Below are 26,537 nucleotides of genomic sequence, written 5' to 3'. Positions count from 1 at the left end.
GGGGGGGGGGGGGGGGGGCCTCGAAACGTAACGCGCGTCGAGAGATCATCCGAGGGTGAAATTTTCGGAGTGAATCAGCACTCGTCGTCGCCGGCGAATCGAACGAGTCCGGAACGCGGCCAGCTGTCCGCGCTTACAAATTCGCGACGGCGGCGGCGTCGGCAGGGTTCGTTGCGTCGCGGGGCCATTTGATGGCCATTTAACGTTGATTGATCGATCGACGTGACGCGACGGCGCGTTCAATCGCGTCGACGCTCGCTCGCTCGCCGAGTCGGCCGCTTGCTCGCCCGGCCGCTCGCGGCCGATACATTATCTACGGTTCCAGCACGGCCGATGAATGGTTTATGGCTCTCTGCATGTTACACTTGCAAGGAGGACCAGCCGGGAGCTCGCCAAGTCGCATAATTCACCCCGGGACGCCGACGACGACGACGTCGGCGCTCGCGTTAGCACGTGCCCGGCAACGCGTCGGCCGATATTCCGCTTCCCGGCGATTAGCTCCTCGTGCTATCGCCGTCATTCCGGGACGTGGTCCCCCGTGGGACGTCACGCCACTGCTTCGAGAGAGAGATCGCTCTTTCGCGCTTTTAACTGCACCGGATGATAATGTCGTTCAGCGAGCGAGCGAACGCGCGCGTTGTGTCTCGACCGGAATTGCGGCTGATCTTGAGGGAATTGATAAGGAAAGGGTGGATACACGCTCTGCTGGTGAGCGCCATTCAAAGCGTTCAGATGTGGATAACGAAGGGATAAAAAAAATAAAGAGGGAGAGGAAAAAAGTCCTGAAACGGAAAGTCCCGGAAGCGCGGTCCGGTCGCGCTTTCGCAGTTGTTTCTCTTGAGTGAGCGCGAAAGTTATTGTTGTTTCACCGTGAGATAACAGTTTGACACACCGAATAGACACACACGTGCACTCACACGCGCGCGCACACACACGTCCGGCGAGCCTGGAGGAATTTAATCGGGCTTTAAGCGCGTTCAACGCGCTCCTCGAGGATTCGACGATTCAGCCGCGGCGAGTCCAAATCGTCGCGGCAAATTATCGCGAATTATTAAAGTCGCGAAATTAGCGCGCGCTATCTGCATAAGAAGAGAACTCGTTTCTCCTTTACGGTATCTCCCCGGCGGAAGCACCGCCAATTTTGTTTATCGCGCGCGGGAATCGTCGCCTCAAGGTAGTCGGTCCGGTAAATTTATTTTCGTAGGGATCTCCTCAAATTTTACGAGCATATTAATCGAAACATGATCTACGTGTGTATGAAATTAGGAAAAGATCGACCGTACTGAAATAATTGAAGTCACAGTTCACACTATTTATACATCATAAGCGAAAACGGCTCCCAATATTACGTTTTTAATTCTAATGACGAAACTCACGGTTTTATTGAAAAACAAGAAGACGATAAAAGAGACGTAGAAATATTATAAAGAATTACAAAATTATGGATCGTTTAGTTTTACAGAGATTGATATATAAAATATACGATTTCTGATAACGATTAAGTTATTGCCGGTATCGCCGGACCGGACGGCGCATTGCCGTGTCTCGGTGACGTTGCTGCGGGATGGAAATTCGTTATCCCAAATTGAAACTTATTTCGCGTGCTGGCGGCCCGGTCGCGCGCCGTTCTCTCTCCGTAGATCCGCTAAAATAAATTAACGCCAGTCCAATTATCGTAACGAGTCCCCGGGACTCGCGTCACGCTCACTGCGCTTTCCCTATCGATCCTTCCGCGATTCTTCCCAACCATATTTCCAACGCGCGCGCGCACGTTCTCTCTCTTTCTCCCAATTCTCACTGCGGCGTCTGTCCGATCTGACGCGGCCGATTCTGTTATTTGCGTCATATTGCTGCACATGTAATTGTCACGTGCGCATCCTCTCCCCGCAGTCCCCGGATTTTAGCTTGTGACTCGGTTAATTGAATCTTTTCCCGGTCTCCCCCGAGATGAGGAGGAATGTCTTCGGCCTGCGCAGGGTGGTTGGGATTATTCGACACCCTTCGTTAATTGTGTCACACTCTTGCATCTCAGAGTCGTCTCGTTAGCGAAAACTTTCTCGCCCGTTTCGAGTCAAATATTTGCGTACAAGAGAAAAAAAAGAGGGAGAAAAGAAATGATCTCGATAAGCGACGGAATACGTAGGAAGTTGAGAGTGCACTCGAGGCATCGGAGAACTCGAAGATTCCTCCCTAAGTGTACAAGAACTCAGAGATCTGATGACCCAGGAATCCAATTACCCGGGCTTCCAGATATATCCGAGGATTCAGAGCGCAATTTGAAAAGCCACCTCCTCCCGTCTGTTCTCACGGGACGCTAGATCTGACTAGGAATTGGTTATCAATAATTCTGGCGTTGCTTCGGGGACGTGACACTTACTAGAAACGCTGAGGTGGAGGATCGTTTGGACGAGTATCGAAACTTCGTCGTATCCCACGAGCATCTTTAATGTAGCTGCAACCGGAGTTCGTCGATATGATACAGCAAAGCTATTGGATGATCTTTTCAATATTAAAGCGCCATTCAGACTTCCACCGGCCGGCGCGTACCTGCGAGCTGGTCTGCAAAAGGGATTCCGGCTTTTTGAAAATTTCAGCCCGCCGAGAATTGATTGGACAATTGTGCGGGCGATTCGGGACGATCTTTTCAAAATAGTTCTACCCTGAGATGTACAAGGAATTTTGTGTCGATTTCAAAGAGAAAGATATATATATCCCCTCGAAGATTTTTCACGCAATGCTTCGCAGATATTTGCATACGAAGTTTTAGCTTCTCGTTTCTCACGGCGAGAAAAGTTACTGAGGATTTTGCACAGCTTGATTTAATGAGTTTCACGTGTGAACTGAACGACGAGCTTCAATTGCGAGATTTCGTTTCGATTGGCGATTAAGAATCTTAATTGTCATTCCAATTCCGTCGTTACATCGCGATACGTCCGTTTTAAATATGACCGGTGCGCACGTAGATACTTTATGCGACTGTCACGCGTTACAAAACGTGTGCATGCACGATTGCATAAAGCAGACGGTGATATTAAGCTGCTACGTGATCGAAAAAATGTGTAATTTTTTTTCAATTCTTTTTTCACCAAGCGCGGCTTGTTATTAATGCAACGCACGGCCGACGCCTCCATTCGTCTTGCTGCGGCGGCATGTGAAATTTCCAGCGACAAACGCATCGTATAATACGCAACATGAATCCACCACGGGGCTGACCATAAAACGAACGAATTGCCGGAGTCACGGTAGGTTCGTGTTTCGAATTTGCTTCATTCGCCGCGAGCGATATCGCGCATACGATTTACTTCCGCCGCGGATCGTTTTACGCCGACCGCTCGTGGGATTGTCTTTACCGTTGAAAAACCGCACGTCTCATTTTTGCCCGAAAATTCGAGCGGATATGGATGCAGCCCGGGAATTTTCATTCCGCGAAATGCAAGCTGGAAATATCGATCCTAATTTAGAGAAAAAAAAAATAGGAAAAAAGCCGATCGAAGATTGGCAAATGTTTGAAATAATTTCAACATTTACCGAAAGCGCTGTGTTGTGCATTACAACGAGAAAAAAACGAGTTTGGTTTTAAAACCCGTCGATCAGTTTCGGGCTATTTTGATATCAGCAATTTCCGTTTGTTAAAAAAAAAAACTAATGACAGTATTTGCCCTCTCTCTCACTCACGGGAAGAAATTTATTTTCAATTTCATTCAATATTACTTTTCAAATATTGTTCGTTTCTGTTTTCATATAATATCAAATATTGCACCGCAACTTTCAAGGTATTATTGACTTCCCGAGTCGAAATTTTGATGCTATTCTAACGCTTGTAGTTTGCGCCTACTTAAGGCTTATAGACTAATAAAAACTTACATTGACGATACTGACACTTGTTAACTGCTCTCTTGAATCTTTAATTCTACAGATTGAACTTTAATGAGGAAATAGCGAAATCAGTGAAAACAGAAATTTAAGATACCAAGGTTAAAGTTGGAGTTGTATTATATGTATTATTTGAATTGAAATTAAATTTATTTTGCTATCTTAGCTTCTACTATGTTATAAAATTAATGATTTAACGGAGGGTCAAAATTTCGATTGGATTTCAGATTAACAATTCAGACTAACAATTCAGAACTACTCTGTATTTATCGATATCGTTAAAATCCGTCTTTCAAAATTTTTTATCGTGCTCTCTGATCATTAACCAGGAAAGTTCCTTGTTGAGAAAACACGTCGGAGTAGATTATTTTATTTCAGATTCCTCATAATTTATCAAAGAGCGAGAATTCTTAGGTTTAAGGGGATTGGTGGGCTCTTTGGGTGCATTAATGTGACTTCATTACACGGCCATTATGGTATCTTTATTCGCCGCAGCAAATGACTTATAGATGTTAATAAAACTCCTCCTTCTTATTACGCACTTAATGCTAAAAAGTCCCCCCTATCGTGGTCATAAAAAGTCACCCTCCGACACGTAGGGGAGGACTCGTCTCAGTTGGGGTGCGAAGTTATCGTCGCGCGGTAGTTTGAACCACGAAAGTGGATGGACTTGATTCGGGATGTCTACGAGGATTGAGGATTTACGAGCTCGTTTATTTGAATCCTCGATAGAAGAGAGTTCGCGCAACAAATTGAAACTTCGAACAAAGCGGTGAACCGCGAGCGAAACGCTGTATTCTAGATTCTGCAAATATGATAATAATTCCGATATCCTAAGGATGTAAAAACGATTTTACGAATTTTCAAAGAATCGGAGATTCAGGGACTGAAAATCCTCGGGGAACCAAGGAGAAACTACCCGCTCTCTAAAGTGCAATCAGTGCGAGGTAGTCAATAGTCACGGAGGGAGTTAGAAATATAGAATTGTAGGGTTCTATCGGTAAAATTTCGCTGAAAAAGTCTGTCAATAGCAGTGACTGTTTCCATCTGGAAAATCTGATTGTGGAAACAGTAGGAAAAAAACATTATTTATTATCTTAAATATTCTTAAGTCTTATTGTCAATGATTTTACCTCAAACATTTTTAATTATGTTCAATTGGCTAAATGTACATCGTACTTGAAAAGCACGCTCATCCTGATGAGGCTCGAACCTGAGATCTTGAACTTTTGAGTCTGTATATCACATATGGCTGAGTGCATACACATATATTTATATAGGGTGTCCCAGACCAATAGGGGCAAACTTGTACATAGCAACAGTTTCACTGATGTCTGTCGCTAGTATAATAACTGCCACATACGTGTAGATTAGACCATTCTGAACAAAAAAGTTCCGCACCATTTTGCAAATAATACGCAAACTTTTAGTTATTAATTAAAGAAACCTCTATACATGGGCATTTTCAATAATTAATGGCTCATAATTTGGCACGTTATCCGAGGACACATTAATGGATGGATCGCGCGCACAGCGTTGTGCGAACACTGGGAATCGAAGTTATGTGTGCATTATAATTACGCCTCCGGTGTCTCTTACAGAGGTTAATCGGACCGATGGGACGGGAAAATTCGGCATCTTAGGTGAAGCCACGTGGAAACCTTAATTACCGCTAATTGGATTTTAGCTCGTCACGTTTCGTCAGACTCCTGTCAGCGTGGAGTTGTAGGGATGCTGGCTGGAGCTCGCTATCACGGCGAATCTATCGGTATCTAGACGGGAACTTCTCGATGGCCCATATCCAATTAAACGAAAGTAACTTTCCGTTACTGTGCGGCCCTCATCGCGGGAATTACGCGGGACAAGGACGGTCGGTGGTGTTTCTCCTAGATATAACTTCAGCATAATTATCGACAGGCTCGCGATTGAACCTTCATTCCGATCCTCCGTCCGTCCGCGTGTACACTCCTGCGTTCTAATTGTTTTTCCTTTATCCTCAAATCTTTTGCATGCAGAAAAAAGTGCTAAATTCAGGTAAATGGTTGCTCCAATATTCTTTAGCACAAATATTTTTACTTTACTACAAATATTTATCACATAATATTTATTTGAAGCAAGTAAAATATCTTCCAAGTAAACATTTGTTAAGGAATGTTTGAGCGGTTATTTGCTCGAATCTAGCATTTTTTTTCTATATATTATTACATAATAAAGTACAAAATAATGTAATGTCAGGGCTATTATTTCATCTTTTGACAATTTTTTGGTAAATATCATGGATATGTCAGTTTTGAAATCTATTTTCCTGAAACATTATTGTTCCAACTTCTTAAAAAGTAATTACTTGCGAGAGAATACGTGATAATTTTCAAAAAGACGACACTGTATTTTAGTAGAGAAATATTGCCGCTTAGCATCCGTGGCACTCCATGGCGTCAATGTGTGTAAATTTTAATTCTACGCTTTGAACGGGGTTTTATAGCCCGATACAAAATGGTACATCGTTTTTAACGCTTTCCCTCTATTTGACACTTTGACACACGTTAACACACGCATATCCGCGCGCGCTCATTCGGCTTAGCGAATTTTTCGAATTTCGGATACGCATTTCAGAATTACATACTTCACACCGCGCGCTATTGTTAGGTCCTTGAATTTATAGAATTCTGATTCCCCGGGATTTCCAATTCCACGATCTTGAATTGTTAGTTCCTGAAGCGACCCCCTTCATAAACGCGACGATGCCGGCGGAATAAAAATAAGAAAGAGCGGGCGGAGCATTTATTCGCCCTCGCCGTGAAATATTTACAAGTGTAATTTCTCATGCCGCTTCCTATGTAAAGTGAATATCGAATACCGATAGCTATTCACGACGAGCGAGGAGGAAAGATGATGACGCGCGCGGCGACGGGCCGTTCCTCGCGCGATCGCGGACATTATTTTTATGATCGCCGATGTAAAAGCGCGGCGCGCGCGGTAACGAGCTTTCATTAGATCCCATGCATTAAGAAGCAAAAGTTTCCGGCAGGTTCAATCAAATAGTTACCGAGTCGCTGAGTTTTAACCCGAGCTCGCCCCTCGCCGGGGAAACTTCGTCTAGGCTGTTTCACCGATACCATCAATTACCTCGACTCCTTTTATTTTGTCGGGACATGCTCTATGGATTTCTGGGTAATTATCGGAAAATGTCACGGCCGTGCGGCTAAGTGACATAATTAAGGATATCGGGTACTTCCTCCGCTATAGAAAATACCACCGTTTCCGCGACGCTTCTCCGCCCCTCCCCCGTCCAGCGAGCACGCAAATATTTATGAAGGCTGCAAGTTCTCCACTGACATCTCTTAATAACGTTGTCACGCTTTTAAAGGATGTAACCGGTTGAAATGCCACTTTAAAAGTGCGCAATTATTCGATCGCAGCGGAAATGATTCAGGTACAAGCGCGTGTTTCAATATCGCGTGTCGCACCCTCACGTTTTTACGTAATCGCGTGTATCACGCGTCTCCGTGGAAGATCCTCGGCGGGATGTAGGTGTTCGGAGGGGTGAACGAGGTATCTGAAATCCGGAAATCTGGGGATCGAAGAGGAGGACTTAAATGCGCCGGGATCCGAGGATATAGTAATATCGGTATCTGAACGCCCGAGGGCCTTCTGAATCCCGACATGCGGGATCGAATGAGTAAAAGCCGGGAGACGGGAGGAACGAAAAGAGACGATGCCGATGGGGGTTGGATGAAAAACGGGGGGGACGGCCGTGCGAGGGCACAAGGATAGAGAGAGGGAGAATAGCGCGCGCTCTAAGGCAATATCACAGTCGACTAGCGCGAGCCATCCCGGCATACTAAGCGGATGGGAGTGATTTTTAAAACAGAAGACGGAGCGCCCGCGGGAATCTTAAATAACCGGGACGAAGCGCCACGGGAAAGAGAAGGAATCGTGGCGCCGCGCCTACGGTGTCGGTGAATCGGGGAAATATTCCGGGCGAACGCCCGCGAAGGGGAGAGTGACAGTCCGGGAAATTGGAAAATTGAACTCGTACTCCCGGCGAATCCGTCAACGGAGCGCCGCCACCGCCGAGACTTCGTCTTCTCCCTCTCGCCTCGCCTGCAATTGGATGAGCGATGTCGCTCCCGATACGCACGAACGATCTCCCCTTTGCATCAATAGTGATGACACTTGTGGGGAAAATCGCTGGGAAACATCGCGTTTGCTGGAAATTACAGGGCAGGTAGGGCGCGAGCGTGAAAATTGAATGATACTCGCGGAATTTCTCCGAGTGAAATCTCCGCTTGAGAAATGGAGTGACAGCCGGGGTAACTCGAAAATTGGCGTGAGTTTTCATCTTCACGGAGTGAATTCTCTCACCAGAGAGTGCCTGTGAAAACTTTGAAAACCATCAATGACACTTTAAGAACAACGCGATGAAAGAAAGGGGCTGAAGAATGTAAATTAGAAGAGTTCTTTCTTGAAATCAAATCCAATTCATTCCAATCGAGTGCAACATTCACTCTTATGACAAATAAAATGTCACTCCAAATGACAGTATTTTCGAGCGATCGCTCGAAGTGAACTCGCACTCGTTCGATGTGAAGCTTCACTCCCAAAAATGTAGAGAGCACTCACGCGAAGGTAAATCAATCTCCGCGTCTACAGAGGAGAAGTCGGCGACAAACTCCTCCCACATCCCCTCCCGCTCTTTTCCTCTTTCATTTTCGGCCCATAATATGATATTAATTCTTCGGCGATTCTGATAGAGACGACGAAATGCATCGTAATAAGAGCTATATCGAAGTTCGGAAGCTCTCACGAGATTTTCAACACGCGGCCTTTCCCGCAAAGGCGGTGGAGTTCGAGGTGACTGGTCGCGCGATACATAAACTCTATTAAACTTTCCCTACGACAACGTTCCAGATTTCCTGGGAAATATGGCCCCTCTACATGTATATGCATAATGTATACTAATATACGCACTCTTTGCGCGCGCGGAGCACGCTGTGAGAAAGAAAAAAAAGATAGAGAAGTGCTGGTGCATTATCTATGCGCGTACGTGGAGCTCTTTGAGTACACTTCGGAAGCGATGCATTTCAGGACAATACATCCATCCTATCCGCGCGGGGAGCGGGATGGCGCGAAGCGCCCCACTACTTCCCCCTTTCCCCATCCCTTGAGCCGCTCTCGTACTACCATGAGTCTTTTGTGAAACTTGTTCCCAAGTTCGGGATAGTAACCGTCCCTACGAACAAATTTCGCCGCCGAGGCGGACGAATTATGTTCCCCGGGGAATAACTCGTTGCGCCTCCACCTGCAGATGCAAATCATTGTTGAAATTCGCGGGAGAGAAGAATCGCCGGGACGGGCGCGGGGATAACGGATATCGCTGTCATTCGTGTAACGCTCTCCGCGCGGCCGGGGAAGATCCGTGAAAATCGTGGCGATAAACTGATAAGCGCGGAATTAAATTCTTACTCGGTAACATCTCTCGTTTCCTCCACGTGCTCGTAAGAGAAAGAGAGAAAGAAGAGCAGTCGGAAGCGCTTCGAAAGAGCCGCGTATTTCGCTCCGGAAGCACTCGTTTAACGCGTTATCCGGCGCGTGCAAATCGGTGAGTTTGCCTCCACGGCTATTTCTGAGCGCTGACGTCTCGCCATTTATTCACCAATAGGATTAGCGGTAATTGAATGCAGATCGGAGGACACTGTGTGTACATCGTTTACCTTTGCTCGGCACGTGCATGTGCGGGAATTCGCAGCTCGTCGAATTATCGAGAGGCACTCCGCACACTCGTCGATTACCCGAATACGTGTGTCGGCCGGCACGCCAGCCGGAGGTGTAACCAGAAATTTTCGTTGAAAAGTGATTGCGCGTGGCATTACGTCAAAACTCGATATTCCAATTGTTTTGCGCGTGACGCAGTTTCAACGCCCTTCAACCGGCCGTGCTCGCGAAATGCGCGTGATTCTTCGCCGGCCAATTCGACGCCGCCGACTCGCTCACGATTCCGTTCAACGCTCGTTTTCGACGTCCCTTTAGATATGGAAACTACGTTTCACATAGGTCCTGTGTGACTCCGCTTAGAGATCTTACAGATCGCAATTCCGCCAATTTCTTTTAATTGACCGGGTAACCCTTAACATTCTGATCGGGTTTACGGGTTGAATCGAAAAATGTCTCCTCTTCTCTTTTCTTCTTTTCCCTCGTAAAATTATGATGTCAATGCAAAGATGAGATCTTGTGACTTTCATTCTTAAAGAGGTTGTAAGATTCCACAATATCAGGTTTTCGGTGGCGCATCAAGAGGACAGCATAAAATTTGCCGTGCCAGCAAATTATTCTTCCCCTTCGAGCGTGATTAGAATTGTTTGAAGATACTTGCATTGTGTGCGGAAAAAGACCCGATAAGAAAGTTACGATGTGGGTTTGACTTCACAGACTTTCGGCATTGCCGAATCTCACTCTTGAAGAAGCACGAATCCTCGGGATCGTGAATCTGCCTTAGCGCGGATTCCCGATTCGACGAATCGGGCATGCACAGAGACCGCCGATCGGTTTCACGCACGATTTGTCACTGCGTATGGACGTGACTTAAATACGAGCCTTCTCATCTCGTACATACTTGATTGCGCTGATGTTCATGCATTTTTCTATTCCGACGCCTCGAAATTTCATTCACAAATTCCCGCCGACAGCCGGGCGTAAAACTAAATTCAATATTCGTCCGTCATCGCGCACTATAGGAGTGATATATTGAAAGCAGTTCACTTGAAATTCGATAAAAACACACAGGCACACACGCACGCACATACACACACACGCGCATCCAAGTCTCATTCATGCATACACGCGCGAAACTATTTTGATCGAATTAAAACGAACGTCGCTGGGCTTCGAAGCGAGACAAACGGCGAGCATTAATTCCGGCTTGTCGCCGATGAATATTTCTTGGTCGACAGGAAGTCGTAAGAAGGAAACGCGGTAACGAATAGCAACGTTGAAAGCGGTCGCTGTCGCCGTGGAATTTCCGCGCTATGTTTCTAACGAGCCCATGAATTTTCGGTTCAACGCTCCCGCGCTAATGCGCCGGAGAAGAAGAAAGAAGCGGTAACGAATGGGGGTGAATCGCTAGTGGGCTAGTGGCAGAAGGACGGGAGAATGAGAGAGAGGGCTAGCCAGCGTAACTCGGCGAATTTCACGTTTTTAATGTCACCCTAATAGCGTCGGAATTTATTCCACCCCGGCGCGACTTCTGTCGACACCCTGAACTAAGAGGGCTGCGAGAACGACGCGGAGGAGATTGGGTTTCGGCCAGACCGAACGGTCACGTTGATCGCATCGTAAACCGTCTGCGTTACTCCCTACCCCTCATCCTCTGTCTCGATGTATGTGTAACGAAACGTCCACGGGAAGGGGATCCGTGAAAGGATACGCGAAGAATCCGTAAACTCCGAAGCAACATCGGGTGAGACCCGATGGCAACTAAAATCCAAAACTCCGGAAACAACGAAGCGCTCGCGTGCGCAACTCGAGAACATTTACAAAGAAACGGGAAGCGAGAGAAGAAGCCGCCGACGCGACAATGGATGNGGGGGGGGGGGGGGGGGGGTGAAACGTGGACAGTCTACGGTCGTGAAGCTGCCCCGAATGAAATTAGGGGCAACTTTTCTTTAACGAAAACCTCCAAGTGGCGAGACCCAGTTACGGAATTATTTAACATTGCGAAGTGAGAAACTGCCGAGATTACGGCGAGCAGCGCCGGCAAATGGGCAACCGGATCCGATTCCGAACCGTTCAGTCGACGCGATTCGCTGCGAATCGACGCGGTTCCGCCAGCCGAGAAATAAAGATCTCGGATCGGTTGGCAAACGCGACCGCGGATCAAACATTTTTTTCTCTCTCTCTCTCTCTTTCTCTATCTTTCTCTCTTCTTTTTTTTGCGATAGGTGAACCAATCGAGTTTCTACCTTGTCCGATGCGGTTCTTCCACCACGTGTCCCCGATTTTACGATACGTTCTCTACACGCTCGGTGCCGCTGCGCTGTTTTACGCGACATGCGCCGGAAGTCGAAGCGAGCGCACGCTGCTTTTCCCTCGACATGTCTAAAAATAGTTTCCGGCACTTGCCGTTTGCACACGCGGTGAAACCGGAAGATTCAACGCCGACGACGTCGGTGCAGCGCGCGCGCAAGTGGGATAGGGTCTTCGTTTAAATTCAAATCCTAACCCAGTTCCTCGAAACTCCCCAGTGAAATTTACTCCACGGCATGCGTACGAAATAAGCGTGGGAACCGCGCGACACGCGCGGCCTTACATCTTCTTAAAAGAATCGCTGAATCTTTTCATCAGCGTCGTGGAAATTCCGTAATCCAAGACCGATCATCGGCGCGGGTATTTTAATTGTTAAATAACCTGGAATCGGTTAAACCGGTTTTGCCGGAAACCCCGAATCTCGTTTCCACGTGATTAAACTCTGCTGATGACTCGTTATTTTAAGCAGCGACTCCGCCCACCTCCTGTGCCGAAATTTTCTTTATTCCCTCGGGAAAAAAATGTACCGCCGATCTACACAGATTCATAACGCAAGTGCGGATAATCATTGATTCGCCTCCGTATTACGATGTCGAAACAGTGAAAACAGAAGTTCGAGGCATCGTCAGGATTAAACCAGGAGTGAATAGTATCGTTAGAATTGAAATTGAACCTATTTTACCGTCTCAACTCCTACCGTGTTGTAGAAAGGGTTTAACGCAGGGCCAGATTCTCGACTCGGAGTGATGCGTACAGCGGCGCTCTCGAGCACCCCTGACTCTTTAATCTCGGGGGTATCGATTCGTCAAGCCCGCATTATTTCCCGCGAAGCCCAACGTCGCGGTCTCCGCGAGATTCATTTGACTTCTATTGCGCATCAAGATCCCGCGACGTCGGAAGATAGCAGGGAGAATGTTACCGCGATGCCGTTGGAAAATCATCGAGCGTCCTCAGACTGATGCTAATGTTCTGATACGACATCTGCGCCCCCGGGACGTCACGTAGGTACGCCGGGTATCTCCTGGACATTACCGTGCATATATGCATATATGCGGCAGACATTTCATGCTCTGGTGCGGTAAGAGAAACCACAGCGTACGATGAGGATAAGCCGTAGCTAAGGAATACAGAAGTCGTCGGCGATTACGACCCGGCGAGATCGTAACGAGGAATCGAAGAATCAGGAATCCAAATGAAGGGATTTATCTACGTGTATAAAATGTAAGCGAAGGACTGACGTTACCCTGATACGGCGCTGTTTAACCCCCTTGATTCTCGATTTATTTTCGACGCGAATGCGCTCATTCAGATCGCCTAATTTCACAGCGATTTTAACGCAATTACGTGTGTGCAGTTTTCATAAAGAAGTTTAACGCATTTAGTTTGTATGAACTATTCCCAAATATAGCATTCTCAAATACTTGAAATATTGGAGCTTGCCCGTTGAAGTCGAGCTTGGCTCGAAAATCTCACACGGGCGAGACTCATAATTTCTATTCAAGGTGTTAATATTATCCCACGTAAATTTCTACACGCAGAAAATCTTTGTTGAATAATCCAGCATACCGACCGCATAATTTATGATATTAATAATGATATTATTAATATTAAATATAGTTAATAATAGCAGCTAGATTTGTATTGCGCGTGTAGAATATACTCATGCTGAAGCCAAAATTTACATATGACAGCAATGATACGCATACGCACAAGGAAATATCAAAAAAGTAAAAAAATCTGCCATACTGATATATGTATTTTTGACGCTGCGGCTTGGGTTGTACGTTATTACTAATGTCAATATGGGGACAGAATTTTATTTCTGGTAGTAACGATTGTGCAACGTGTAGTACTACTGTGTATACGCGTCTATGAAAACAGAAAAAAACGGAGTATTTATGCACTGAAAAATGAGTTTGGCTAGGTCTATCTGGCAATAGATAACCAAATGCGTTTCGGTTGAAGGAAATAGAATTTTTGATTTCAAAAGCTCGTGCAGGAACCAAATTTGATTTATGAAAACTGGAAATTTTGATTCTTGCAACCAGAACGCGTATTATGTGTTATATATATGACTGCTATTTCTTTTTTAAAGCGAAAAGCTGCTACATAAAAATATATATGATACAAAACACCATATATATCTTTTTTATTTCAATTCGAACGTAAAATGTGTGATTTCTAGCCTCGGCCTCCGCTGAGTTGCAGATTTTGAAATTCCGTTTCCCGGTCCCCGAGTGCGAGAGACGCGATGCTTCGACTTTCGCGGGACTTCGAGAATTGAAAGGGTCACGCGTGCGAAAAGGCACGCAGCCTTAAAGTCCGTCGAGGGTGCTCGTTCGAAATTTATCACGGAGCTCGAGTATTCTCGGATCAAGTCTCTTTCCCTCCGAAAGATCGGAAAGGGCGCGGAGGCAGCAAAGTGGAACGGCGAATCGGAAAAGAATTCAGCGAACGCGTTTATTTGCGGATCGAACAGCGCTCCGGGCGTAACGGTTACGCAAGAAGCTGCGGCGGCCGTGGACTAACCGCCGGCTATGTGCTACGTGCTTCCGGGCAGATAATTCTAAACACAAAACCCTGTGTAGAGTCGAGCCGGTGGGTTGCCCACAGAATGTGTCTGTGTGTGCGCGCGTGTTTGTGTAACGCGATGTTAAATTGTACCGTTTCGAGCGATTGCCGCGAATAACGTGGCGGCTAATAGAACATAGCCACGCGCGAAATTCGCGTATCGCTATACAGTTTGCTTTGTGTTCTCTTCCCCTCAATAAGACGCATCGATGGGGATACAGAGTCGGCGATTTCATGCGCATCGGATTGAAATCTGAACAATGCCGGCGGCCAATTAACGAATAATCGGGCGAACGTGTGCGTGCACACCGGAGGAAGGATTCTCCCCCTCTCCCTCGCTCGCCGGCGAAGAATTCCCGATGAAGCCGGGAACTTCATCTGAGCGGGGATCCGAGACGATCGAATCTCGCGAACGAAGAATCAGACCACGATCATCCACGATCACATCCGGTCGCTCCCCGGGAGAAGAACCGGCGACATTTTCCCTCCGATCAACTTTTTCGGGATGATTTCAGCACGATTTTGAAGACCGTGCACGAACTTTGAGAGGATGGAACGGGGGAGTGGCAGGAATGGTGAAACGAGTAGTTTCAGGACGGAATTCCCACGTATTTGGTCAACACGTTTATCTGCTTACACAACTCGGCGTCAGTTTCGGCGATAAAATGTGAAACAGGTTCACGCCCTCTCTCTCTCTCTCTCTCTGTCTCTCTCTTGCTCGCTCGCTCGCTCTCTCCCGACCATTGCGGTTTTCATTGCGACCAGCTCGTGCATTATCGACTCCCGTTGTGTTTCGAGGGTTCGATAACGCTGGCAGCTGTCACCGCCGGCGAAAAATCGGGACGTATCGGCAGCGAGACTTCGAAATACGACGCGGGTGTGGAAGGATGGGGGGAAAAAAAGAGAGGGTGGATCATTAACAGCGAAAACCGCGCGTTCGACAAAGCGGGAGCGAAACGCGGAATTCGTCCGATTCGCGCTCCTAATATCCGACGACAGGTCTGTCGCGATGAATCCCACGAGTCAATCCACCCCTTTTGTTTCCACAAACCTGTCGAGATCGTGATTTTCGTGATGTAGTAATTTTTACCGCGATATTCTCTTCGTGCATCCCTCTTGCCGAGGTGTCGTGAACTACTGCTTTTAATATTTTCGAAGAGCATCTCAACGTACAGCGAATTTCTCAAGTCACGCCAACTGCCATAAGGCTGGACGTCTTTAATAGTACTTCGTCAATCGCGCGATTCGAATCTTCTCGATTCGAAATTTTCGAATGATTCAGATTCGAATCGAATCGGACGAGATTTGGTTCGATTCGACCTGGAATAATTCGCACATCTCTGCTTTCTTCCTTCTTTTTTCTCTATTATCCTCTTTCTTTCTTCTTTTTCTCTTTTCGCCGTTCTATCTCGACGGTGAGAACTCTCGGCTTTAACTTTATAAACGTCGGGAAAAATTCCGCGCAACGAGCAACACGTGCCGGCGAGAACTCGAGGACCGCTCGCGAAGTGCTCTAATAAGGGCGAATTGCACAAATAGTTCGGAATTTTACATGGTGGGAATTCTTTTCGCCCCGGCGAGCTCGGGCAGCGATACGAGAGGGAGGGAGAGGGAGAGAGAGAGAAAGAGAGAGAGAGAGAGAGAGAGAGAGAGCTACCTCTGTTTTGCGGTTCACCGTGTTTTAAATACTTTCCAATTAGCACGCCGAAGCTCGCTCTTGCTCGCCGAGCGGGCAGCTTAGATTTGCCGCGTATCGTTTATTCTGCAGTATGTACCGTTCAAAATGCCGCGGCGAAACTGGCGAACACTCGTTAGGAATTCTCCACGTTCTCTTCATGGGCGGACATTCAAATCGGCGTTCCCACCCTGTACGTGTGTACGTATTTCGAGGCCTTCAACAGCGGCTTCAAATTAGATGCTCGCGGTTAACGAACGTTTCCGGATTATTTCGGGATGGATCGACGCGACGAGGCGAGGTACGCGCGTTAATACGATAAAATCCGGCTCGCCGAGTCGGCTGAGTTTAGCGGAACACGCTAATTCTAAGCGCGCGCGCTCGCTCGTGAAAAACTCGCCGGAATTTTATTGGCGGCGGTAGAAACGTACTCGCGGCTACAGCGTCCACTCTCGTTTGAGTTACCCCGCCGGAAGCTCCGTTCCGCGAGAGTTCAAGCGATCGCATATTAAAATGTACGTAAATGTCACGACGTGACGTTGAACGACGGGGGGAGCGGCGGATTTGTTCTTCTCCCTTTTTTTCCCGCGCGACAGCTTGCCCCTCGCCGATGACCCGGCATCGGAAATTGTAATTCTTCGGCCTTCGGAACGGCGGTGTCACGTTGCCGGATACATATGGCGCTGCTTAATAAATCCAGCAGACGCAACCGGCCGCAATCTAGCCGGCGGACACGTAATCTCGCTTAACGTATGTATCCACTCGATTTTCTCGCTTTACCGCCCGCAACCCTTTCCCGCCAGACTCCCTCTGTCTCCTTTTCTCCCTCTCGCCGCCTATCTATCTTTCGTGACTCGCGAGAAGGCAGCGACCGCCGCCTCAACGTACGGGATTTCCAGATATGAACTTGGAACGTAGATATGGGCCCTCACGATGGATCGTTCCTGAAACTTAAAACGCGAAACCGGCCGAACAGCGAGAGCGAATCAGTTTCCGTAAAATTGAACTCCCCGGATATCCCAGACCGTTCCGTCTCTCTCGCTCGAAATCTCGTGGCAAGGAATATTCGGAATATTTGCGTATTGCTGCTGTCAAGTGTTACGCGACTATCGGAATCCCCGGATCTGCGTTTGTTTTCGCGTATCCGCCGGCCGTGATCTCTGTTATCTGTTATCTTTGAATCCCCGCAGTTTTTCCCTGGTCTGAGCTCTTAGCCGACGAGTATCTTCCGAGAAAGGCCGAGGAGGATTCAGCAATCTTCGGATTCCTCCGAAATGCCAGGCTGCTTTTGGATGCTACTATATTGGAATTGTTCGATAGTACCTCGCCGGTACCGGTAATTGCTGGGGGTTCTATTTTTATTTTTTATCGATGGACTCTCTCTCTCTCTCTCTCTCTCTCTCTCATAGTTTAGACCGCGGCATTATTTATCCCGACTCTCTCGCGCGCGCGCGTGTTTCTAAAAATACACCGGACATCCTTGTACTCCCGAGTTAAGCTAACAGATTTTGTTGTGATTCCATATTTCTTCTTGGAAAAATATCCCGAGGAGAGAGAGATTTTCGCTAGTTTATACTTTGCATCTTTAAATTCTAGAAAATCCCCGTATGAAGGGGATTACACGCCGGAGGAGAATCTCCCGCGCGATCTCGCGATGGGAAAAAAATCCCGACGAGCGGACGCAACGATAAAAATTCCTCGTATTGGCCGAGCCGGCGTCACGGTTGTAACGAATGCGTGCCATGAAAATTGACTCGCTCTCGTAATTCCATGACTATTTATTAAACGTGGAATCGCGAGCTCGCGCCCGTAAATCATAAATTGGCGGGCCCGTGTATTAACCACGATTTCGCGATGTGGATCGCTTTTGGATTTACAGTCATAACGGAGCCGACAGAGTCGTAAAACGGGGGTGGATTTAAAAGGGGCGGCTCACATGAGAACCCTCGCATATGTAGACGATCCTCGGAGAATCCTCGCGAGGTCGCGAGTAGCTTCCGCTTCATCGGGATTTACGCGACTGCACGGACGAGGACCGTCGGGGATCGGCAGCCGGGCATCCTGACGCCTCGACCCTGAGTTTAACCTTACATAACAGCCTCGGCCTGTCGTGGGACGATAAATCTTCGTAGAGGCATTAGCGGCCCCTGTTACCACGTACACGCACTCTATATTTGTATGTCTGCGGGTTCTCAAAGTCTCACCTTTCTCTCGCGAGAGAAACGAGTATACGGAGAATATAAGGTTCGATGTTATCCGCGTTTGGCAATGCATACCGGCGCGGACGTCAGGGAAAATGTGGACATGAACGAAGATTTCGACGCGAAGCCCGAGTCGTGCATCCCCACTTGAAATTGTTATTCTTGTTTCGACCACTCGGCAGCTTGAGTTGTTTCAATCAAGCAGCGTTTCAGCTTAGCAAAGGTTGAATTGAGTTACGTTTAAATTGAGCAATCTTCGAGTTACCGATCTCAGCAACGTCGAAATTAAACACCGATTAAGTTCAACGACCCTTCAGATTCAATGTTTCGGCCGAGCGATGTTTAAGAGTTGAACAAAATTTAAGGTTATCGACGTTTTAGTTTCAGCCGCGTTTAAGATCGGTTATATTTGAGTTAAGCAACATTGACGTTCGGCAATGAAGATTTGAATTCAAGCAACGTTTCGGTCGATATCTCGGCCGCTTGATGACGAACCGCTAATGGACGACGGGCGTTCGTTGACCCGACGGACTTTTCGCACTCGGCGATGCGACGAGTCAACAAATTATGGGCACGTTAGCGCCGGCGGTGAATAAAAGTCGCGCCGGTAAATAAAAACTTAGCGAATCTTGATTCACTAGGGAAACTTTCCCGGGCAGATCATCGGCTCATTCGCGAAATCGAGCTCGCCCGAACTCCCACGATTGCCGGGGGAGAACTTACAACGACCGAAACAAGATTTCGCGCGCGCCACGAAACTTTTTCTATAAATCAGCGGCGGTCCCCGGCAAAGCTGCGAGAAGTGAAGAGGGTCACTCAATCGAAGAGCCGTGAAGCGTTTACGTTTCGCCCTTTGTGTGCCGCGAGACAAATAACCGAGTACGTCGCCGAAATATGTCACCGTTGTTATTTGCATGCGCGTCGCTCGCCGCTGTTCGATATAAATGTCCACGGGGCCGTCCGTCGGCCGGCTTTCAACAACGTTGTCGGACGAGAATACATAATCGAGAGTTATTTGCAAAAAGTTATGGCCGCGCGACGAAACACGGGGCGCGTACAGCGAGGTGTATCCGGCGGAGGATCTGTTTCCGTCCTTTCGAATCACGATATTAACACGTCCGCCGCCGCGTGTAACACATGTGTCACCCGAAGCGAGTTCGGGTTAGGCTTGGCGGAGGGCACGTGTTAAGCGGCGAAATTGCGACGACTCGGGGGGGGGGATCCCAATATTCGAGGGGAGATCTCGGAGGAGGATCGTTGGGGATCGCTTTGAGAAATGAAAGCGAGGAACCAGTCTCGGGGATGTGCCGCGCGATATCGCGACGTAATCGAATGGCCTGCAACGGATTATCGACCCGCCGCTGCCAAAACTTGCCCGCCTCGATGGCCCGGCCGAAGTTTCCCGCGATATGTTACTTAAACGACGATACCGAAACTACGGCGCAAAGCGAGACATTTTTCACTCGGCGTCCGCGAGATACGGCGCGTCATAGCGTGCACTTCGCATTTGGCCGGGTTCCACGCGTCCGCGGGATTCGCTATTCTCGGCGAAATATAACACGCCGACATGGCGCGCCCATGACTTGATCGCGCCGCTGCCGCGCGTAATAAACTTCTGTCCCCTAATTAATAGGATGACTAATAACCGCGTTAATAAACATTTCGCACGCTCCCGCAAGACGGCTTCTAGCTGCGATGCGCAGTCGATCAATGTGTGAAAAATCATCCCGGTCTGTCGTTGTTTGTTATTAAAGCAACAATACGATGGGAAACGGTGGTGGAAAATTTGAAGTGTATAACCGAAGGAGTTCCGTTAAGGTCGCAGTTTTATTAACCTTACGAATGCAAATTATCGAGATATGTGTATGAACCGTTGAATGTAAAGATTTAATAACACAAAATTTAGCGAAGGATCCGCGGAATCCACGGAAACTAAGGCGTACACTGATCCTCGTCCGAAGAACTGGGGATTTCAAGGTCTTAAGATGCAATAAATCCTGTATACTTAAGTTCCTACAATGTCCAGGGAATTTGGAATTTAAGGATTCCCTTCCAAGATACGTTGAATCCGAAGGATTTAAACCCCCCGACATCTTAAAAACCTGTGCTTCGAGGAACTTTGCATCCATACAGTCTGAAAATGCAAATTTCCCCTAAGGAACTTTCCACGGGCTCGAAATTTACAAGTGATCCTCGGAAAAATAAAAACCCGGCGTGTAGACAACCCGTATTTGAAATTCAAGCAACTTCGAAGGGCAATTTAATATTGAATGAATTTGCATTTCGACGCATTTTTTAAATTTGAGGAATACAAATTTCATAGACTTCCCACGTCCTGCGTCCTTGGGCTGTTTAACGCGGTCTTATGGATTTCTAAGTTGATTGAATCCTTGTATATTCCCTTTAAGACATTTTCCGTTTGGAAATCAAATAATTGGCCTGAAACAAGGTTGGTGAAAGCCAATTTACAAGAAGGAGCAAACGATCGCCAAGTGAATCGTCCCGATTATTCGGGCGAGTCACTTAAATAAACTCGAGTCGCTCGGCAATATCTGCATCTCAGATCGCGCGTAACCGCCTGCCTTCCGGTAAATTGATTCTAATTTCAGAATGGTTTGAAACCTTTGATTTTTCATCCGGCAAAATTCTATTCACGCTGGAAAGAAACTTGAGGGCGAGAGCAGGCGGAGTAATACGTCTGGCGGGAGGGGGAGGGGGGGGGGAGACTGCGGCAGGAGCGAAGAAAGGCGAAGTTGGCTGAACTCTGATTATGGCGCGAAACGGGGACAACTCGAGATGAAGTCGAAGTAAAGTCAGGAAGGAGAGAGAGAGAGAGAGAGAGAGAGAGAAGAAGAGAGAAACCCGACGAAGGGATGAATTCTCCCCTTCGCGCTGTCTCGATTCCCCGTCTCTTTCTCTCGCGCACGCCGCTACCTCGCGCACGCTTGCCGCATGGCCTTCTTACATCGTCAACTGCAGCGGACAGAATGCATTTCATCAAAACTTGCGGCTTTCGTCTCGTCGTCGAGCGAATGCCCTATTCAGAGCGCCGCGGCGCTTGAATGAGCCCCTCAATCTCGGATATCATACATCCGAAGACCTCGGGTTGGCCATACCATCGGTGTGCATCGGCGAACTTATTTACGGCGCCGAATAAGTTTCCAGCCGTCTGAACTAATCCCGCGCGAGCGGCGACATTTAGTGAAAGTTGCGCCCCGTTGCGAGTAATCCTCGCGCGCGAGGGATCATTACGGGAAGTGCGGAAAAGAGGGATGGTTGACGGTGTGCGAACGGATGCGACGATCGCTTGAAAGATCGCGTTCCGCCCCGGCCAAGAGTGCATTCGCGCATCTCGCACGTTGCATCTCTGCCGGTCGTGCTTCGTCGCCATCGTTAACACCGTCGACACACGGGATGGGACATTCGACATAAAATTTCTTTGATCTTTCGTGTTGACGGACCCGAAAAGAGAGAAATGTACGGGCACGGATATCCCTTTCAACTATCACCTCGTTGATTGGTTTTTGCCTAACGAGAACAGTTCACGGAAGAAAATTCGGTCGAATTAATAGAATTTCCAACAGTACGCTTGATTGGAATGGGTCTTCTTGATTCAACGGTGATATCATTGGTACTATTGAACTGAATATTAAATTAGTTGAACGTTGAATTAGATTTAATTATTGAAGCAATACATAACATAGTAGCGTTAATGATATATGCCATTGAATCAAAGTTTATCCCATTGGCCCTGCTGTTGGACATTTTATTGATTCGGTAGAATTCTTATGAGTTGGAAACATCTTTGCGATCTGTAAGTGTGTAACGTTGTATGTAAACATTGTGTAAAATTGGAATTATTATATTGAGGAGGAAGTGATAATATGAATTCTCACATACATTTTGTACAATAACTTTGTCAATAATCGATATTTTAAATTAAAAATTTTTTAATTATATTCATCAAAATGTTGTTCAATCGATTCTAGATTCAAAGTTATGATAAATTTATTGCTTAGGACATTATTTATAAAAATGTTGCGACAATGAGTCGAAGGGGAACAGGGATGGAAATGTGGTTTTCCATTAAAGTTGACTAAAAAATAGGTTTCGTTTAAAAAAGTATAGTGGTACAGAAAAATTTTATATATTTATTCACAAAATAAACTTTTAGAAAGAACAATGAGTATAACTGTGAATTTTAACATGTTTTGTGTCGGACTGTTTTTATGCGACTTTCAATTTACGCAGCGTTATCAAATCACACCACTGGAAACAGTACACGATGTGGAGCTTGATAAATGGTATAAATAAACACGATAACAGAGTATATGGGTGATAAGATAAACTATTTTACTGTATTTGCTTTCTTAATGACAAAAATATCAGTTGGCGTGAGGTCGAGTTCAACATGTACCGAAAACGTGGCACGGAATCTGTTAATGTATATGATGACTTATATGAAGGTAGATACAAACCATCAGAATGACAGTTTTTTATGAAAATTCTACAAATATAATTTTAAATTTAAATTATTGACTTATCGAATTTCTTTGATATATGTATGTGCGTGAAAACCTCGAGAAAAAAGCCGCATTAAATCTATTTTTGCGGAAGGCTTTTAGCAAAATATCATGTTATCGTATAACTTTATATAACTCGAAATGTGCACGGCGGAATAAAATGTTAAATAACGAACAAAATACTTAAGTCTTAAACATGGACGAAGTATAATTAAACTCCAGAATGTTGGAAACATTTTGAAATGCTCGAAAGCAAAAATATATTATAAGTGATAATATAAATGCAATAAATATTGTATATTGGTGTATTAGCGCCATTAACAGCGGGCTGCTGAACAGATAATTTTATAAGTAATTATTGGAATTCGTCATTTAATAGCAGAGATATTAAGAAGGGCCGGTAAAGGACATAATACTACCTCCTCCTCTAAATAATAAATAATTACTAAATATATATAGTGAAAGCATATTGCGCTCGCGTTAAAAGCTCGGTCTTTGTTAAAAGTTTTGTATTAAATTTTTAACATACCCGTACATGTTAATTTAACATATTGCGTTCAGGTTATCTCAACATCTTATGTTGAGTCGATATTCAACATGTAAGTGTTAAATAACACATTTTATATTTTAATATCAATGAACACATTAATTTTGTGTTTATATTTATTATTTTCGCGGCTCCGTAAGATAACATACCCCACGCGACACAATGTTTGTTTATTTCCCAACATATTCATCTTGTGTTAAGTTGACAGAAAAATGTATTTGGACCGTTTGAAATGTGTTGAAATTTAATACAAAATTGTTTATTGTGTTTTTTTATGATAAAGCGTTAAGCAACACGAGATGTGCGCAAGCTTAAGTGCTTCATAATTCCGGTCCACGTGAGTCGCCACTACCCGCATATCTTATCCCCTCTTACGTCTGTCAACAATGTTTCCACCCCATGCTCGGTCCAGTACTGTGTCCAGTACTATGTTGCTGATTAACACGTTCCTGTCCATCTCGCGCGAGTACGGCGTCGCGGACATCTCGACGTATTAATGAAATATTTCACATTTTCGTCGAGCCCCGGCAGGTGCTGCCCGGTTGATTTACGACGGTTATTCCCGGAGAATTAAGGCCGCTGTCGAATCTCGCCGCATATTTCTCAAGGAGGAAACGCCGAATGTACACATGCACAGCACGTAATCCGCGTTTCACCCGTTGCGCCGGGAAAGATAAATCAGGCGTCTTATGTACGCAAGCAGAACAAATTTCATTCAATCGGAATCTCGCTCGCACACGCGAGCGCGTGTTGTGTGTTTGTTAGCCGGCTGCATTTATCAATAAAACGCATTTGCATTCCGAGCTCTCTTCGCGCCAACGGCGGGTCGGCGGTGGGATTATTTTTCCAATACGCTACAAATACACGGGACGTGTTTTCGGAAGAAATACAGAATGGAAAATTGGACGCGCGCGCCCTAGGAAGGCACGTTCGACTCGCGAGGGCCGTCTTACTTACGGGGCCGTGAAATTTTTCCGTAAGTACGCCTGCCCGACCGAAGCTTGCTCGAACTCGGCTGAACAACGCGAGGACGAAGGGAGAAATGGATGTCTTCTATCGAGAGATACCTTTGATGCAGAATCCGTTTATTATTATCACGCTCGCGCATACGGTGCGCCGCCGTTATTATTACACCATCGCGCGTCAACACCCGCGTATTACTTCAACGTCATTATCGTCATCGTTCTGTTTGCAGTCCAAAGTGCACCGCCAACATCTCCGGGGGCGCGTAATTACATTCGCGGACATATAATTATGTTCAGGCACCGGGGAGAGAGATTCGCGCACTCGGCCTGAACAACGGTTACGTGGAACCGCCGAAGCCGAAGATATATCGCGCCCGGGAGTTTATTCCGAAAGTGTCGGGAACTTCTTGCAGCTGCACTACGTGCAGCTAACCGCTGGATCTTACAGAGGCATAATGAGCGCGCGTAAATCGGCAGGTAACTTGTAATCCGCTTTGAAGTTGCCGCGCGCGACATGGCGGTCGCGCGTAAATTCCGTCGGCCATTTATGCAAATTATCGGCGAGCCACCGGGGTTAATACATTTTCGCGTGCACGTGTGCGCGTTTCGCGATATCTAGAACGATTCGATGGCCCAGGCTCTCGGGCTCTCCCGGTATATTTTCCAGCGAATTTACAGCATTTGCATACTTCGGGAATATTTAAACGCGGAAACCCCCGCGGCGGCGGGCTACCGTTGGAAAAACAGGGATTTCACTGTCGAGCGAGAACACCCGCCATGTTTCCGCGCGATGCGGAAGATCGGAACGATGAGGTCTCGATTAACCCCCGCGCCATGCACGCACGATTCGATATGGGCGCGTCGAAATCGCCTTTCGTTCGCATTTCGACTCGTTAAGCGCCCTGATTATTGCGCTCTCGCGGACGGATATTCCGGATCGGAACGAGCGACGGAATTCGAACCCCGGGAGGGAGCGCGCAATTTCAACACTTCAACGTTTTTCACGCCGGCCGAGACATCGTTTCTCCCTTCGTGTTACGCGGTGCGCAACGCGAGGATGTCATTAGTGACGTCCGTTATTTTGACGTCCACTGCGCCGAGAATGGAACATTGGCTTTCATCGGCATCGGCGCGGCTGATTTTTCGACGAGAGGTATCCGTTCGAGTGAAAAAATTGATGACAATCATCGGAAACGCTTGAAAAGCGCGGAAATGTCTACTCGAAGCTCGCCGATAGATTTGCGGTTGCAAAGGCAAAAAGTTCATTCCTCTCACTTCCTATCACCGACTGACCGAATTTCCATCCAATTCGCATCATAGGTCGTTTAAAGCGCATTGCCGTTTTTCATCGTACTGCAATATTTGTGGCCGGGAATCTCGCGCGTATTTGACTCCGAGCAATCTCGAGTGCGTGTCCGACAATTCGCGAAGAGAGAACGAAACTGTATTACTGTAAGGGTTGGTGTAACGATGAAATCAGGTGCTCACCATTCGGGAGCTCCATTCAATGGGATCCGACGGAACTCACTGAACTCGGCACATTTCTCCGGCGATCACTGTAAAACGCACACACAATCCCGCCCTGTCGCCGCCGGGCGAAATGAACACGCGAATTTCGGATTAATCCGCGAGAAACTGCGCACTGTGCACGGCGAGTTCACGGCGTTTATGAATCTTCTTTATCGCAACATTCCCCATCCACTCCCCCACGGCCGATCAATTTGTTCCGCGTGGGGTGGGGAAAAATTCTTCCCCGGCGATCTCCGATACACATGTATCACTGGCACGTAGATTCCGACACGCGTTAATCGCGTTAATCACACTGATGGAAACACGCGCCGTTCAAATCTTCCACCTCTCCCCTTTTCCACGCTGTCTTCACCGGCGAGTTTCCGCGAGTCTACGTTGCGACAAATCCCTAATTACCGCGTATCTCAGCCCACCGGTTCCTATCTATCCACCATCCTCCTCTCGCGCTAATCGCCGGAGCGGTTCCCGTCGTCGACACTGAACATCACATCCCCGTCGGACGTTCAAATCGCGCGAGCGTCCAGCCTCGCGGAACCGGCGACGAGATGTCCGCGCGCGTGCATTCCTCGCTGTGAGCGCGCGTGATGGCACCCTTGAACGACGGAGGGTGGCGCGATACCCGGCACGACG

At 47.0% G+C, this 26,537-nt stretch overlaps 1 protein-coding gene across 1 annotated transcript in view; it reads right to left on the bottom strand.

The window, feature by feature from the left end:
• The window catches only part of LOC106745088 (neuroligin-4, Y-linked-like), a 244,673-nt gene extending 218,743 nt beyond the window's left edge, over window positions 1-25,930 (bottom strand). Inside the window, exon 1 of the mRNA XM_014620364.1 lies at window positions 25,866-25,930. The gene's annotated coding sequence lies outside the window, so the exon portion shown is untranslated. The remainder of the gene's footprint in view (window positions 1-25,865) is intronic.
• Between the last annotated feature and the right edge of the window lie 607 nt (window positions 25,931-26,537).

The sequence above is a fragment of the Dinoponera quadriceps genome, unplaced genomic scaffold, assembly GCF_001313825.1.
Source record: "Dinoponera quadriceps isolate SergipeBrazil2010 unplaced genomic scaffold, ASM131382v1 scaffold717, whole genome shotgun sequence".
Classification (NCBI taxonomy): Eukaryota; Metazoa; Arthropoda; class Insecta; order Hymenoptera; family Formicidae; genus Dinoponera; species Dinoponera quadriceps.
This window is presented reverse-complemented; position numbering and strand designations above follow the sequence as displayed.